The sequence below is a fragment of the Hippocampus bargibanti genome, linkage group LG04, assembly GCF_051943395.1.
Source record: "Hippocampus bargibanti isolate YZ-2025 linkage group LG04, ASM5194339v1, whole genome shotgun sequence".
NCBI lineage: Eukaryota > Metazoa > Chordata > Actinopteri > Syngnathiformes > Syngnathidae > Hippocampus > Hippocampus bargibanti.
The window spans coordinates 10080044-10096212 of NC_142737.1; the positions used below are offsets into that span (position 1 = coordinate 10080044).

The window sequence follows — 16169 nt, forward strand, 5'->3', positions numbered from 1 at the left end:
TTCGCTATAGCGAATAAGTGGCATGGATAGTCCGTTCATATACATAAACATCAAAGAAATTAGCACAAACTTGGGTATTGGCTGATTTTATTTTTGTTTTTTTTACTTCTCATCTCTTGTTTCAATCCCAAAGGTGGTGAGATTCAATATTTACAATTACTGCAGTGTGTGGGTTTGTTGCTTAGAGATTGTTTTTTGCAGTTAGTTTGGAAATGAGGCCTGAGGCAACTCAGCCTTCATACGGGCGCACCGATTCTATCAGAAGCATCACAAATTTCTGAACTTCCTGTTTCACGTCCAAACCGGTTGGCATTGTCTGAATCAGCAGCAGGAGGAGGGGGATAGAAAAATATTGCATGTTTTTAAAGCAGTCAGAGATGAGGTAAGTATGACAGGCATTCTGTAGAGGAGAATAAGATGCCTCTGCGATCACAAGGCTGAAGCCTTAAGGGTTTGGGAATGGATCACAGGACCGATTCAATTACATTTCTGAAAGTATTTAAAAAGATTTATCTTCCATTACTAGCCGACAACCGTAAGATCTTTTGTTGGGGTAATTCGCTATACGAACATCTTTAAACATCTTTTTGCATTGTTTGTTTATGTTTTGGACTTCCTGATACATCATCCTGCCTGCCTTTACATGATGTCACATCCTATTATGTCCGTCTTATAAATGCTCTCCCAGCGTGTCTTTCTTCCTCTTCCCTCTTTCCTTTCTGCCCCCCCCCCCCCTTGGCCGACCCCACAATGTCTCTGCTGTCTACAAGATTAAAATAACTTCTTCTGTTCAAAACCTGACTTCCTGCTGATTTGACCATCCTCTGCTATCAACACCCTGAGAAGCGATGAACCAGGAACGAACGATCACTTTCAACCCATTATCTTTCTCTCTCTTATTTATTTGTTTTATTCAACACTGCACACGCTTGTTCCCAGAAGATGGAGGTGATTGGATTCAATGGCATGGAAAGACGCTCCCAGAATTAGAATGATAAAATGTTGAAGACTATCTATCGAGTCAAGATATTAGAGCGAAGAAAGAGAGCACAGATCACGGGACACGCACATCTCTAAAAAACAATAATATCAAATTCAACATGATATCTTTGCTAGACTGACAGGATTAGGCGACATTCAATTCAATAAGAGAGGGAGGGTGAGCATATTGGTTTGTAAAGCATTCAAACAGAAACGCAGCGGGGTGGAAGAGGAAAGCATGGGGATGACAGCGCAATAACAATAGCATTAAAACCTATCGACGTTATCATACAATGTGTGTTCATAGCCTCGCCAACGACGTGAACATACCGGACTTAAAACTGCAAAGAAAAATACAGACATTCCGGACTATTTTTTATAAGCGTTTGTCATGTAAATGTACTATAAGGTTGTTAAGAGAAGGCTTGGGAACATGAAGGTCATACGCTTTCAACCACTCGTGAAAATCAGTTTGAGAAGATTTGGAGATAATTTTGTGCTATTTTATGGATCTGCTGCCTCCATTCCATTCAGTCGTCCTGGAGAAGATTAAAGCTTAAACAGCAAGCGGTGGATGCCGTTCTTGGCTCTTCGGAAGCGGAGAACAGTAACCTTGACAGCGTGGCGTCATGTTATGACGGCAATAGCTATGAGCCTGAATCCTCCTCAAGCAGATGTGTGCACATGAAAGGAAAGTTGGGTGCATTTTTCTTTTGAAGGAGATGTTGGTTAAGGGGGAAAAATAACCACGAGTTCGACTGAAAAGAAACAAGCTTCTTGTTAATAGAAAAATATCCAGCAGTAGAGTGATTCTAACGCTGACAGTATATATATTTATTACAATAAAGATATACAGGCCAGCCCTACCGGGTCGATTAGAATCACACAATACAATATTTTTGATGTCCCAATGTTTCACCTTGCTTTATTGCAAATGCACGTTTATGTCAGTATCTCGCCCACGTCTCACTCTCACCAACAATGAGTTTTGTTTTCTCTGCAGTCATAACTGTCCGTGGCAGATGGATTTTGTCCTGAGAGGCTGTGATACCATGTGTGATTCTGTTTACAATGTCACTGCAGATGCTTCATAAGTGATGATTTAAGGAGAAATTATGATTTTGCAACGAAGTGAGTAAACACTACTTCAGAACTAAAAGAAAAAACATGTCTTGTTTTTTTTATTTTTTGGTTAACTCAGTCACTGCCACACGTGCAAAAAGGGTTGTTGTCATTGTCACTTGAATTGCGGGACCCACAGAATATTGAGTTTTAGGACAACATAGACATTCAGTACAGTGTTCAGGACAGTCTCTTCTTTCATCAGAAAAAAAAGTTAATTCCTAAATGATATGGGTCTGGAGTTATACGAGTTTGAAATGAGGGCGGCTGTCCAAAATACAATGCAATACATACATATTGGTCTATATAGCGCTTTAACAACAGCTGTAGCTGGAACAAAGCGCTAACATGGATAAAAGGGAAATGCTGCCGCCTTGTGGAAAAGAAAAAAAAAACATTGCCAAAGGCCATGGCCAGCGCTTTATTGGCACCGAAGCATGAAAAAACAAAACCCGAACAAATTCTTCATCCTATTTTCAATTCCCGAATAAATTTGTAAATGGCAGTGAATGAGTTAAACTGTGATATCAGTACGGTATTGGCATTTACCGATACTGCACATTCTAGCTTAGTGGAATGCATACTCACAGTGGTATCGAAAACCGCTGATTTTAGTAAACCTATCATATCGTATCAAAATTGAGTTCTTTAGGATGAAAATCAAAATGAAATGATGTCAAAGTCAAAGTCAGCTTTATTGTCAAATATGCTAATATGCATGACATACAGCACAGATGAAATTACTGTCCTCTCGGACCCAGCGTCCAAATTATTACTGATGTTCTATTACCGAGCATGCCACACACTCCATTTACTGTACATCATGATTACATGATGCGGCAAAACAAAAAAAATTCTAACATGCCAGACTTCTGTCGTCTCCCAAACGACCAATCGCATAACACGGGGTACAACATGTCTACACAACTCCAAATCAACGATGAGACACTTTGTCTGTGACGTCTGTCGTGTCAAAATCGCACTACCTTCGATGTAGCCTGAAATCAGCATAACTTATTTCTTACAAGTAATCTCACACTCAAGTCTCCATTTTATGATTATGTTTTTAACATTCTCACAAAGGGTATAGTTCTCAACTTAGTCCCCTAAACTGTCATTCTTGTCTACCATAATTATTTTTCCTCTCCTCTGTGTCCCTTCCCTGCCCATCTTATTTCTTTCCTCGCTATACCATGAGGCTACTTAACATCTTAACTGTGGCGATAAACAAGACAACTGATTCCACTTTCAATCAACATCACTCCACCCTCGCTTCAAGTCTCCTAGGCCTTGCGATTCCTCAGTGCTATGGGGATCTGATTTATTGCCACCTTTCAGTGACTGCACTAGTTTTTATTCTCTCCTTAACACTTTCTCCCTACACTAAATCTGTGCTGTGTCAGCATCTCCTTCCCTGCAACTAATGTGGAAAAAATATATACATTGTCAACACAGAAATCTGGTGTGTCCCTTTTGGTTCCCAGTCAACCAAATTATTTTTTATTATATTTTTTATATAACCTTTTAAGCTACTCATGCCACCAACGGCATTATTGTGCATCTTGTGGCATTTTACAAATAACGATGGAGGTATGGATTGGATTGGATTGGATTTTTGTCTTTATTAGTTTCGCAGTGGAGAAATGTACATTTCACTTCAGCAAAGTGATGAAAGGAATGAAAGTAGAAAAACAAAATGCATGAGCTGCTGGAAAGGCAAGAAAGAAAAGAAAGGAAAGGTAAGAAAAAATTAATTGAAAGGAATGAAACAAAAGCATTCCTGTTCTTTCCCCCGCCCCAATTGCTTGTCAGGACACTAAGCTGGAGCTGGTAGTGATCAGTTTTTTTTTTTCCGTACAAATGAGTTAAATTTAGATTGTCTATGACAAAGGGTGCTCTATTTGGGGACAGCTCATCTTGATGCTGGGCATTTCGGTGGATCATGGGCATTTTCTTTTACTCACTCCGGGGCGCACCTGACAATTTGGTGGCTGAAAGTCGACTACATTTAATGGGTTCTATACAATGGATGATCAAAACAGATGATCACCAGTGGACAGTAGAAAGATGAATACTAGGCAAGGTTCGTGACCTTTTTCATTCGGTCGGGATCATAGTGAATGACAGGCACCATCCCCTGATTTTTCGCCAACATTGATCAAAAATTTGGAAAATTCAACATCTGCTATCTTCACAAGCATTATGAAGTGAGCCTTAACGCAGCTGCATAAATATTTTGAAATGTTTTCAGTTGTTTCAGTTCAAAATAACAGCCTACTGTGCAGTGTTTTACTTCTCTGACGCACACGAGCTCAATAAATAGTTTTCTGTTGGGAAAAAAAAAAAAAACTTTTGTTCTACTCTATAAAAGTGAAATGAAATCTGAATCCAATGAAAATCAAACAAACAAAACTAGGCAACAGAGAAGCTAATTTTTCCGCATAATGAATACCACATTCCGCTGTGTCCACCATGATAGATGATAAACATGAAAATATAGATGTCAGAAACCATAGTCTTTGATGCTCAACAAACAACGAACCAGGGCTGACCACGTCTGCTGCTGAGTACCGTTAAATCATCATCGGGATGAGAAATGCCAAAAACAATTATCCATTTATTATGTGAGGGAAAGTCTTTTTCGCCTCCGGCCTCTGCCTCGAAAGAATTGAATTAAGTCAAACTTCTGATATTACATTTCTGAGCCAATTTAATCACAGCAGGACAGTGGGAAAACAGAAAGAAAAGACAACAATGGTAATTGGGAAAACTATGTCCAACCGTATCTTGCTGGGGATTTTCTTCCGAGAGCACGCTGATACCTTCTGATTCAACTGCTTAAGGCTGTGACAAATGTCGCCGTGATCAATTGTATAAGACGACTTCAACCACATAGCACAGAAACAACCATGTGAAACTGTCCAAGTGTGACCAGAAGTAGGCGGTAGAAATGTCATTGGTACTTGAAAACATTTTTGGGATAGAGAGGAAATGAATGGCTTAAGTTTGTAAGAAATGCCTGCTTGTTCCTCAATTAAATTCCTATTCAAGGAATTAGCTGTATTGCAATTTGTGACGATATTGTTAACAATGAAACCATAACATCCTTGTTAAATGATTGAAAGGAAAAAGGGCCTGTTAAGTCGGTAGTATTCCAGCAGAACCAGTATTTTTCATTTCTAACAAAAAATGAAAACATTTTTTTCCCTGTCAATTTTGAGGAATTGACTTTTGATTAATTAAGCGATAAATTACATCAAGTGGAAAGCCCAACTTGGCCACAAACAAGCAGAGATGGGATTGATACGGTCTCAATTTGTTAGCCTGAGACAGGGTGACATCAGTTTTTATTTAGGCCTGCATCCATGCTTTGGAGCAACAGGCAGATTTTGCGATATAAAAGGGGTACAAATATATATTTAAACATAATTGGTACTTCAGTTTAAAATGCCATAAATTTCTTTGCCAGTCTTCAGCCAGTAAACTGGTTAAATTTTTTTTGCTTTTTTGAATGTTGCTGTGCCGATTACTATTTTGTGTTTGGGAGCCTTTTACTGAGCGAGTTGCTTGTTCTGTAGCCACAAAAGGACATATGTCTTCTTGTGCCGGTCCCAAGCCCGGATAAATACAGAGGGTTGTGTCAGGAAGGGTATCCGACGTAAAAGCTTGGCCAAAACAAACATGCGGATCAAACCTCTAAAGATGGAGGCCACTGATTTGCTGTGGCGACCCCTTGAAGGGAAAAGCCGAAAGGAAAAGAAGAGAAGAAGAAAAGGAAAATCTAAATAACCTGCAATCATTTGGTATGCGCTTATTTTATAACTTGGGATGTGGCGGTGTTCAGAGCCAACCAAGGGCATTTAAACTCTTGTTCAATGGGAGTCAGCACACACCTGCCACCTGTCAAGTGTTGACCTTTACCAATGCCGCGGTTACAGCTGAAGAAAAACAGCCCCAAAATATGATGCTGCCATCACCATCCTTCACTGTAGTTATTGTGTTTTTTTTCTTCAAGATGAGCTGTCTTTAGTTGATACTGAAGATATCCTTTAGAATCATGGCCCGTTTCCACCTTGGTTTCATCGGATCATATCAAGTGTGATTTTGAAAACGTAGCAAGGTTTGGATGTTTTGTCTTGGCAGCAATCCTGACCAATTTTCTTCTCATCTTTTCATACATCTCCATTTTGGAAAGATGTGACATCCATGGAAATGTCACTCACATTTTTCACCAATTGTGTGTGTGTAATGTTTGCGTTGAAACAGTGAGTGTGGACTATGGGGGGCTGATTATTCCATTCCCTATTTTGGCACTGCTGGTTTTCTGGAGAATTAAGGGATAGATTATTACAGCATCACCCTTGAATGGAGTGTAGTACAGTTGAAAATAATAATAAGGAGCTAAGGTTTAAAAATAACAATAAAACCCAAATCATAATTTCCATAAAACAAGACATTAACAATGACATGGATGAAGTGCAAGGTCAATAAACATTTTATTGTTTCCCACGTCACCCAGTTTCACGGCTATAGCACATACAATAGCCTTTTCTTAGGTCGAGCAATACTGGGAAATTTTTATTTGTGCAAGGCTGCGAGATAATGCACAAATTGAAGATTAAATTCCGCCACCACTGTAAATCCAACCTAGTTCTGGACAATAAGATTATTTTTTTTGCAAAGCCTATAGTACATCCCGAATGAAATAGAAAGGACATTTATGAGCCATACCTCCCCGCCCACCAACACTTCTACAAGAAAGATTTTTATTTGATTTGGATGTTATACTGGCCTGTGAATAAGCAAGGACCCTTGTCAGTCATAAAAGCAACATACTATAAGCTAAAAATGGGTTACAAGAGAGTCATTTTTTTGTTTCTTCCAAGGCTCCTTTTACACCAGAACCCGACTGGAAGAAGAAATAGATGGTGACACAGCTATACAAAATTGTACTTTGATTATACGCTGAAAAAAAACACACAAACGCTAATGGTTGTAGCCTTTATTCCCCAACAGTTGTCAATGCAAAAAAACCACTTCTTTCAGTTGGCTGGGTGCGGTCGAGATGGTTTATTTTATTGAAAATGGCAACTTAGGTGTAAGCACAGAGAAAAGTTGTACCCAATCCTTTCTGTGATGCTATTCAACCTCCAATTTGTTCAGATTGATGAGTTCAAACTGTCGACATGCACTTCAACAGCTTTAAATGGATCATTTTTCTCTCCACGTTCTTCTATTCTTACCACTGTGCTTCTTTCAAGGAAAAGTGTCACAAAAAAACAAAAACAAAAGGGAACTGCAAATCACCTACGGAGGGGACATCCTGTGATGCCGGATTAAACGATGTCTTTCAAGGAGTAGTGATGTGATGGCTTGTCTGATACGCTAACATATTATGGTGGTTCAATGTCTAAAATAGGATCATAATGCTTCACTTGGGAGGTTGCACTTAAAAGCATTTGGAATGTAAAAACACTTACATCAAGATATTTTTCAACTTGAAAGCAAGCTGTCATCAAGTACAGTGGGGCCTCTGTTTACGAACATCTTGCCTTGCAAAATTTTCGGTTTACGAATTTTAAATTTATGAAAATTAAATCTTGGATTAAGCACTACTTTTCGCGATACACACGCCCCACCACGGCTGGCGGAGTAATCTTCAGCGGAAGAACACCAAAGCACATGACCGAACAGCGCCCCAGCCGGCCTGCCCTTCCTCACCCCCTTTCTCTGAATGCACATGTCGATCTCGAGAGAGAGAGAGAGAGAGAGAGAGAGAGAGAGAGAGAGAGAGAGAGAGAGAGAGAGAGAGAGAGAGAGAGAGAGAGAGAGACGTTGATCGCCTCCAACGAGTTTTTTACAGATACTTTTGCTGTTATGCGGCCGAAAAAGACCCCACCACAGGCTCGTGTTCAGTCGAAGAACACACAAAACAAAATTACAGTCGAGGAGAAGACGGAGATCATTGAGAAACACGAACGAGGTGTGCGTTTGTCTGATTTAGCGGTTTAGCGGATATGCTAAGTCCACAATTGCTACCATCCTTCGCCTAAAAGCTTTACACAAAGGCTTTATTTACTCGATGCTTACACGTAACTAAAGGCTTGGCATGATGTTACCCTTCGATCCCTGAACGCAGCATGGAAGAATTTGTGGCCCGCATGCATCCTTGGGAGGAACTTTGAAGGATTTGATCCTCATGACTCTGTTGTTTTGGACGACATTGTTTCCATTGGACAGAACATGGGACTCGAAGTGGATGCAGATGACATCGAGGAGGTTGTTGCTGACCATAATGAGGTCCTCAACACAGAGGATTTGATTTGCCTTCAAGAGGACAAGTAGAAGCAAGCCATTCAGGAGTTGTCATCTGAGGGCGAGGAGGAGATGATTGCAGCATCAAGTGAAGCCTTTTGTTGAACAGTTCCATCCAGAAAAGACCGTGGCTATGAGAATCATCAACGTGATGAATGATAATGTGATGCCTCAGTTTCGTAAGACCTTACAAGTCAAAAAGCAACAGGTGTCAATTAAGAGCCATCAACGACCATCAGAGATGTAAATACAGTAAAGTCTTGTTATATCGATATTCAAGGGAGTCCGAAAAAATATCGATATAACCGGGACTATCGATATATCCGACCATGTTTGCATGTAATTTTCTCCGTGCGTGCATAGAAATAGTATCGATATAACCGGGACTATCGATATATCCGATATCGATATAACGAGACTTTACTGTAAAGTGACTTTATTATACAGTGCAGTGTATTTCTTTCATTACAATACAATAGCACATTTATTATACATAGAATAAGGTGGGTTGTGTGTAGTTTAGTAGTTAAGTAGGCTTATTTAGTTGAAAATTATATTTTATGGAGACCTGGGAACGGATTATTCTCATTTTAATGGTTTCCTATGGGAAATTAATTTTTGGGATACACACTTTTCTCCTAACACAATCTGTCCGGGAACCAATTAAGTTTGTCAGCCAAGGCCCCACTGTATCCATTTTCTTAAGTTTCTATTCAGTCTTTGCCACATCGCAACGCGGCGCAATCAATGAAAACATTCCCCAATTCCCCAATGGAATCCTCTTTAATTCCATGAAAATAATGAAAACTGCGCTTCGCTCGCGCCAAATCAGATAAACAATCCAAATTCAGGGTGCGCTAATTTTTTTTTATTTATAAGAGGGGACGCAAAGTCATTGTCAGAAACGCATCTGAAGCTCAAGGATCACATGAGAGAGGGGCGATGCGGAGTTACGTCCACCCAAAATAGAAACGACAAGTACGAGAAGGGTAACGAGTAAAAAGAGTGGCAATTGTCTACAACAGCCAAATTGAAAACACAAATGGCACCGCAGTGGCATCGGCATTTCGTAGCTATCACTTGAGTGTTCATTTGTTCGAGGCCAGTACTAACTTATGCGCAATTAAATAAAAAGCAGACTCCAGTAGGACTACTGGAACAAATGAACACTCAACAAAGGCTCTCCAAATGGTCTAGATGTGACGGCAATGCAGCCACTACAATGTGGAGTGGGGGGGAAAAAAACAAACAAACAAACAAATGAACTAACAAAGCACGAAAGACACAGGACAGGGCATATATGAGGCCACTCTGTACGCAAGTGAATTTGCGTCAGCAAGCACTTGAATTTCGGTTGCTTTTATGCCTCCGGAATGGAGGTCCTAGGTGTCAAACATCAAGGGTTCCGTCCATATACATGTGTTATACATGTAGACAACTCCGTGACTCATAGCATATGGTTGAAAGAATCAATACACTTCTACTACAGCGAGCTACATTTATTCTAGATTTTTTTTGTTTATTTCAATAAACCAAGACTATCAACTCGTCAGCTGGTGAATTAAAAAAAACTATTTTTGGGGGTGCAACAGACAAAAAATAGACGAGTGCACTCAACTATGAATTACTGTGATTTAAACGGAAACTGTGAAGACAATGCTATGTAATCGCTGTAGACCACTAAATCAATGAAGGTTTGTTTAAAGTCAAAGGGACAGTCATAAAACCATCTGATCTCACGTTAAATTTAAGAATCAACAAGATGAAAGAGAAAACACGACGCAGTAAAATGGGTACCAAAAGCTTTGGAAAGACATTGGCCAAACTCCCATGGCATTTACAAGAGAAACCAAAGCGGTCCCTTTCCAGACAAGTGTTTCATATGCTCTGCGGATGTCCCAGGACGTGAACAATTACCAAATTTTAAAAGGGAACAAGAAGGGAGCAAACCGAATCATAACAAAACTTTAGAGCAACGGTGTCAAAGTCAAGGCCCGCGGGCCAAATCCGGCCCACCACATCATTTTTTTCGGCCCGCGAAAGCAAATCAAACTTGTTAAATTCCATGATGATTGCTAAAATCTGAGCCAAAATTTCATATTTTTAGATGTCAACCACAATAAAAGTCATTATTCTTGACTTCAGATTTGAAAACGAGTTATTCATTAATTTGCTGTGTGCTCTATATGTAATATTTGAAGGGATTTAAACATTCTAATGGGTTCCCCAAATTCATAACGGCCCTCGAGAGGAAACCATAACTACAATGTGGCCCGCGGCAAAAAATGACTTTGACACCCCTGCTTTAGAGGATCACACCTGTCTCTGCTCTCCCCATTTGCCTTTTGTACATGCAGGTTTTGCATGTGTGTGTGTGTGTGTGTGTATTTTGTCTTTAACTCGTTCACTGCCATTCACAAATGTATTCAGGAATTCCAAATATGACGTAGAGCGCCATTCCCGAATTTGTTTTTTTTTCATGCTTGGGTGCCGATAAAGCGCTAGCCATGGCCATTGGAAAACTTTTTTTTCACAAGGGGGCAGCATTTCCCTTTTGTCCATGTTAGCGCTTTGTTCCAGCTTCAACTGTTGTTAAAGCGCTATATAAACCAATATGTATGTATTTTGGACAGCTGGCCTTATTTCAAGCTCAGATAACTCCAGACCCCCATAACTTAGGAATTAACACTTGTTTTTCTGATGAAAGAAGAGAGTCTAAGATTTTTTACGCTGCATTGAATGTTTCCGTTGTCCTTAAACTCAATATTCTGTAGGTCCTTCAATTTGAGTTAAAATGACAAAAAGCCTGGCAATGGAGTGGATACATTTTTGCACATCGTCTGGCAGTAAATGAGTTAAATAATCAATATAAATAGGTAAATAAATAACATAACTTTTTAAAAACATTCTTGGACTGGCAAGACCATTCCCTGAAGAGCACTTGGCACGTTGGAAATCAGATGCAATCATCACGAGAAATCACGAACTGCTGCTTCAGAACTCTTGACACACAGCACTCATAACCACTGTTGTATACACTCAAACGGTACTTCATAAGGTACACCATGTTAACTGTTGAGTTGGATATGCTTTCTTAACATTATGTTATTTCATGTTTAGCTTAGTACATTTTATGTTATTTCATGTTTAGATCAGTACATATTATGTTATTGCATGTTTAATTTAGGCTACATGGATTTATGAAGCTTATTAGTTGAATTGTTGTGAAAGCAGAATGTAACAAGTATCAACTTTCAGTCTAATGTTCTCCCAATACTTGTCCGTAGCTGATTGGACAACAGATCGCTGCTGTGTGACTTTCAATACTTGTCCGGAGCTGATTGGACGACAGATCGCTGCTGCGTATTTTTAAAACTAGTTTGAGCGGGCGGGCTTTTTGGCTCCCCGCTCCGACGAGAGATGCGCTCCTTTTGTTTTACGAGAATAAAGTAGTTTTTTTTCTGTTCACCATCCATCGTCCCCGCTGGTATTTCATCACAAAACTTCGTTGAACTCCGAACCAGATGAGAAACAGGAATTAGAACCCAACAGCGTTCACCTTCAAAATTGCTTTTATACTCTACTATTGCACAAGTCAAACGTTGTGAGCATATCGGACCGTATTGGCAGTGTTTGAAATAACGTCTGCCCGGATGCCTGAGGCCTGTAACATTGACGCCGGGCGTACAACTTCCAGAACCTCTCTGCCCGGGTGGTAGACGTACAGAGAACACAAGAAAAATGGATAAGTGGTGATGAATCAAGCCAAAACCTCATACCCAGAAGAGAGACTCAAAAGAAGCAAACAAAATTTATGACACTCCAAAACGTAAACGTACATTGAGAGCATCGTGGAAAGAGGAGTTTATGTGGCTTGCAGCAGACGAGGCACTGTGCAACCTGTCGGGAAGTGTATGGACAAACTACAACTGGAGCAAAATCATCAACAAAGGATAAGTACGACAAATTAAGCAAGGGAGCATTTGTGGTAGGTACATCAATTACTTAATTTTGAAGTGTTGTTCTGTTATATATTCTGATTATCAATCCTTAATACTTTGCAACAATGTTTTTTTTTTTTTGCAATTAGTCGTCTTATTGTGTTTCAAGTTGTGAAAAATCGGGCAAGCAACTTTATGGCCGGGCAGGCAACTTTTCAGAGTTGTCTGCCCAGGTGTCCGCTAACTTTTTGTCATCAGTTTCAGAAACTGGTATTGGTATGATAGCAGTAATGGGAAATGTGATATTTCGATGACTGCACATTTGCAACCACATCCCAAAAGGTACTATGTGCAAGGCAGACGTCAGAAGACAGATCAGGACATCGCGGACATAAAGGGATAAAGGTCAGCAATAATACAGTAAAGTCTCGTTATATCGATATCGGTTATATCGATAGTACTGCTTATTACGATACTATTTCTATGAACGCAAGGAGAAAATTTACATGCCGGAGGATCGGATATATCGATAGTCCAGTTATATCGATATTTTTTCCGACTCCCGAGAATATCGATATAACGAGACTTTACTGTACTTAGCTCGACAATGGCATTTAAACAACGCTCACTTGAGGAAAAAGAGAAGCCTAAAATGTGCCAAGAAAATAGATCCCATGCCATTACACATTTGATAAAACGCAAGATGTATCCATATTTTGATTGTGTTTTCCCCAGCCATGAAATTGCTGCGAAAGAAAAGGGCCGATCATACATTTCATTGAGGCAGACTAATTTAATGTGTTCTTTTTTTAACTTCCATGGCCCTGAAAGGTTTTTCGCCGTAGAGCTTCTTCTCAATGAAAATGTCTCGTTTTAAACCTCAGTGAAATACTATGTCCTCTTCTGTCTGAAGGTCAATTTGAAGTTATGAAAGTCATCTTTACCATGCTTATATATAAAAAAATCTAAAAATGATATTGCTGTTTTGAGATCGGTAAACTAGATGGTTGCAAAGTCAAAAAAATATATATATACACAATTAATAATTAATATGGCTAGTGTCGACAGTAGGCTAATCGGTATATCAAATAAAAGTGTAAAATTGACATAATTTTCTCTAATTTGATTATAAAAATATCATTAAGTACAGTGATACCTCGGCTTACGAACCGCTTGGCTTACGAATTTTTCGGTTTACAAACGTTAAATTTATGAACATTTTACCTTGGCATAGAAACAATTTTTCGGGATACACACGGAGCTGCCACAATGAGTGATATGTCGTTCGCGAACGAGCCCATTGTCCAAACAAAATGGCAGCCGACTGTTTTTGTCCTCTATTCCCCGACCATAGTCGTCGGTTAAAGCCACGTGATTGGTCAAGAACGCAGCAGTGAGGGGTGGGGGTTACAGACAGAGATCGAGTGAGGCCGTTCTCCAAAAGAAAAATATGGCAGCCGACTTTTTTTTGTCCTCTATTCCCCGCCCCCAGTCTTTGGTTAACGCCACGTGATTGGTCAAGAACGCAGCAGTGGGGGGGGGGGGGTGTTAAACATTAAAGAGACAGGCAGACGACAGAGAGAGAATGAGAACATTGATAGAAAACAGTGACATTTGGACTAGTTTCAACTTTGATAGTTCAAAGGCAGAGTGTAGACTGCAAGGTTAAAATATCCCTTCAATCAGGCTCCACAAATAATCCGCACAAGCCATCTGTACACTTGATGCAAAAAGCTATCAACCCAGCGAAACAGAACACAATTGATGAGGAACAAGGTAAAATTATCGCAGAGAAAGCACCGACAAGGGATCATTCCTCAAGATGGTGAAAAAAGAAGACTACGTTCCTCATCAAGTGTTTAATGCTGATGAAACCGGCCACTCCATTCCATCAAGCCCTCAACAACCATCACAAAGGTAAATAAAATGACTGTATTATACAGTACAGTTTATTTTTTTAATTATAATCCCATATCACATTTATTATACATAAAATAAGGTACGTCTGTGTAAGCTCTCAGTCGTACAGGAGTGGTCCATCGATGAGAAGGTTTCTTCAGCCATCATCTGTACAAATTTGAACGTATTACGTCCGAAACCTTCAAATTTGTACAGATGACGGCTGAAGAAACCTTCTCATAAAATAAGGTATATTGTGTGTAGGTTTAAGGTTTAGAAAATTAGAAAGTAGAAAAGTATGTTTTATGGGGAGCTGGGAATGGATTATTCTCATTTTAATGGTTTCCTATGGGAAATCAATTTTTGGTATACACACTTTTCACCTTACACACTCCGTCTGGGAACCAATTAAGTTCGTAAGCCAAGGTATCACTGTACATGTTAAATATTAAAAAAAACTATATTGATATTTCAATATCACATGCCGCGTGCTTTATCCTCAGAAGGGTCACGGGGAATGCTGGAGCCTATTCCAGACGTCCTCGGGCAATAGGCGGAGGACACCATGAACCAGTAGTCAGCATATCACAGGACACACCCAGATGAACAACCATCCGCGCTCAATTACACTACACTTTTTTCAGTATGAATTGATTCCGACGCAGCACTAGTGAAGGCCTAGCGATGAAATCCATGGCCCGCCACTGGAAATACTCATATCATGATATACGTCTCAGCCATTTCACCCAGTCCTACCAGGTACCACTGTGAAAAGGGATGGATTTGACAGAAAAAGTAGTCCAACAACAGACCACATTGCTCCAACATGTCCACAACTCCAACTCAAGCCTGAGGCAAGATATACTTAGAGAGAGAGCACATTTGCGGTGACGAAGAAAGGAAGAAGACATCCAGTTATAGACGGTGTGCTATAGCTAAGGTCCTTGACAAGATATTTGACTACATGTCAAGCTCTAAAACAAGGGTCCGATGAGCGACCCCAAAGGCAGTGAAGCCCCTTGTACAGTTGTGAGTGAAGGCAGTGAAACAGACTATTGTGCCAGTCAACATACACACACATGGTCATAGTAGTAAGAGGCCCCTACCTTGTTCTCGACCAGGGAAGGGATTCTTCCAGTAGAGACAGTCAGAACTATTAAAAGAAACAAAGTACAGTATGTTAGGAATATGAAAGTAAGAAATAACATAGGGAATTCACAAATGAATATTCAAAGACAAAACTGCACAGACGCTCAACACTTTGCATAACTTCACCAACATTGAAGAATTTCAAGTTTATCTGCCTAACATGCAGGACAACTTTATCCTGAGGGTGGCGGTGATGCATGTAATCACTTCTTGTACTTCACTTGAAGCTCTGTTAGCATGCAAGCGCATGAGTATAAAAACTTATGACAAGCACCAGCTATTTTTCATGATTATATGAACTATTTATGGCACCAAACCCGCTTCCATGTCAGAAATAACTGGCAGCCCACTGATGAGAGAAAAGGGGTAAAAGTAAAGATAAGAATGAAGCCTTGGAGGTATGATTAGGGATTCACCACTAGACAAGCTAAATCAGAGGTAATGGAGAGCATCAGTGGGATGGGCAAAGATAAATGAGGGGATCATGAGGGGATGTGAGTGGGGTGGTGTGACGAACGGCTGATTTGGTGGCACAGAACAAAAACTGTTCTCTATTTCCTACAGTTGTGATGATTGAATAAACTGATCCCAAGCTGTTTGAGGAGGACAAGGGCTGAGCCCTATTGCAAAAGCGAGAATCTATTCAAAGCTGACACCCCACATCCTGGGAGTTGACCACAAACACGAATGTTGACGTTAATTTATTCACTGCGAGACTAATAAAGGCAAATCCAAATCCAATCCAATCCAACTCAGCCTATT

At 39.9% G+C, this 16169-nt stretch overlaps 1 protein-coding gene across 1 annotated transcript in view; it reads right to left on the reverse strand.

The window, feature by feature from the left end:
- The window catches only part of gpat2 (glycerol-3-phosphate acyltransferase 2, mitochondrial), a 74529-nt gene extending 59122 nt beyond the window's left edge, over positions 1–15407 (reverse strand). The window contains exon 1 of the mRNA XM_088993918.1: positions 15365–15407. The gene's annotated coding sequence lies outside the window, so the exon portion shown is untranslated. The remainder of the gene's footprint in view (positions 1–15364) is intronic.
- Between the last annotated feature and the right edge of the window lie 762 nt (positions 15408–16169).